General features: G+C 38.0%; 1 non-coding gene across 1 annotated transcript; it reads right to left on the bottom strand.

The window, feature by feature from the left end:
- Positions 1-333: 333 nt before the first annotated feature.
- Positions 334-437, bottom strand: LOC147488104 (small nucleolar RNA R71). Its single transcript, XR_015203374.1, has one exon. It is a non-coding gene; the product is annotated as a small nucleolar RNA R71 (small nucleolar RNA).
- Positions 438-2,514: the final 2,077 nt, after the last annotated feature.

Genomic DNA, 2,514 nt, shown 5'->3' with positions numbered 1-2,514 from the left:
GCCCTGAACGATAGCCCTAAGTATTGCTTCATTCTTGCAGACCCAGTGGGGGATTTCCAAATCCCCCTGAATATATTTAATTTGTTACCAGTTTTTCATGGGTTAGACCATGAGAAGCCATATCAGCATATGCGTAGGATTGAACAAGTTCTTACCACATTCCATCATCCTATGGTAGCTGCGGAAAAAATTAAACTGAGGGTGTTTCCTTTCACCCTAGCTGATAAGGCGGCATCTTGGTTAACTACCCAAGTGCCTAATTCTGTGGACTCATGGGCCAAACTTGTTCAATCGTTTATGAAACAATTTTACCTACCACTAAAGACAAATGAAATGCTTTACAAGATTTATTTTTTCTGCCAAAATCCTCATGAATCGTTTTCAGAGGCCTAGAATCGTTTCACTGATCTTCTTATAGAGTGTCCACATCATAACCTTGCGAAATACACATTAGTTCATGCCTTTTTCAAGGGGCTTTTACACCATCATAAAGAGGTTCTTGATATAATAAATGGGGTTAGTTTCCTTAGTAAAGGAGCCTCAGAGGCTTATAGGTTTTTAGAAGATCAAACAAAGCATAATAATAATTGGGGGGGGGGGGTAGTGACGATATCTCCCGCTCCGCTAGTTCTTCTTCAACAGTTAAGGCTACCAGTATGTTTGAGATTAAATCTTATCCTGAGCTTAAAACTTTAATCGAATCTCTTACTAAAAAGGTAGAAGCTATTTCTGTGCAACAAAAGCCTACCCCTGTCATGAATGTCAACTCTATTCCATGTAATTTCTGTTTGAGTCTTGCACATCCCGACTCCTATTGTCCTCTAGTCTATGAACATCCATCCGCACAGCTGGACAATGTTTGTTCCATTAATAGCAAACCTAACACACCTTGGTGACAAAATCCCCAACTTCGGTTGGCGAAATAATCAACAAGTTATACCTCTAGGGTTTAATAATCAAAATGTTAGGCCAGCGAACAACCACAACCAAGCTCCACCACGACAAGGACAAGGTAATTATAATAATTATAACAATAATAATTATAATGCTAATAGAGGTATCGTTCCGGTTAATAATAACTATCACAACCCACCTGTTAATAATCAACGCGAGATAGTTCCTGTCACACCACCTGTAACAACTACACATCCACAACCGGATCATTTCGATGCCTTCATGCAAACCCAACAACAAATTTTACAGTCCATTTAATATTCCTTACAACAGTTAACCCAAGAGAAAGTACAACCAAAATGTGTATTTCCAGGTCAAGCTATACCTAATCCTAAAACACCAAACACAACCTCTGAGGTAAGCGGTAATACTAGTAATGAAAATGGAAATGTAGGTGCGTTAAATGCTATCACCACTCTCCATTATGGCAAAGTGGTTGATAACGCCATAACTATGCCTGTTGTTACACCACTAATAGTCATAACAAATGAAAAATTACTAGATACCGAACTAGAAACTGAAGATCCTACCCCTGTTGAGGTACCAATTAAACCACAACCTAAGAAACATAAGGCCAAGGTTTTGGTTGATCCATATGCTAAATATAGAGAGAAACTACCATTTCCCCAGAGATTAGTCATGTTAACCAAGGATACGAATTTTGATGAGATTAGGAAAGTTTTTAAAAATCTAACGATAAACCTACCTTTTCTCGAAGCTATTAAAAAACTACCACACCATGCTAAGTTTCTCAAAGAGTTATGCACTACTAAACATAAAACAAATATTCCTAAAGATGCCTTTTTAACTGAACAGTTTCCAACCTTATCCTAACATAATGGAATCGTTAAGTACAAGGACCCTGGTCGTCCTACTGTACAATGCGCCTTTGGGGATACTCACACAACAACTGCTCTATTAGACCTGGGGGCTAGAGTTAACTTACTCCCTTATTATTTATGTAAACAAATAGGTCTACAGGAGATGCAACCTACTAAAATGATGTTGTAATTAGCTGATCAATATATTAAGTATCCTAAGGGTGTTGTTGAAAATGTGCTTGTTAAGATTTAGGATTTCTACTATCTGGCTGATTTTGTTATCCTCGATACAGAAGTCGCTAATGACTCTGTTCCTATCATCTTAGGGCGTCCTTTCTTGGCTACTACCAACGCGCTCATAAACTGTCGTGATGGTTCGATGTTCTTGTCCTTTGTCCATCTTTCTGTTGAGGTAAATATTTTTAAAATGATGTAACAATTCCTAGATATGACTGTCGATGGAGAGGTTAGTATGATCAAGAGCTTAGCTCAAGATTATTTTGACAACACGTTTCTTGATAATCAGATGCACCAATTTCTTTCCTTTGGAAGTTCTAACATTGACGCCATGATAGAAGAAGTATTTTTCACCCAATATCCCAGTGATTCTTCTAACCCACCTATTGAAGAATGTCTTGCATATCTAAAAACTTCTGATGATATAGACCTGAGAGCTCTAGCTGAGCACCATTCACCCACCTCACATTATCTTGTCACTCATTCACTTTCCATCAATGTT

Source organism: Coptis chinensis, chromosome 7 (assembly GCF_015680905.1).
Source record: "Coptis chinensis isolate HL-2020 chromosome 7, ASM1568090v1, whole genome shotgun sequence".
Lineage (NCBI taxonomy): Eukaryota > Viridiplantae > Streptophyta > Magnoliopsida > Ranunculales > Ranunculaceae > Coptis > Coptis chinensis.
Note: the sequence above shows the minus strand (reverse complement) of the source record. Positions and strands in the feature narration are given on the sequence as shown.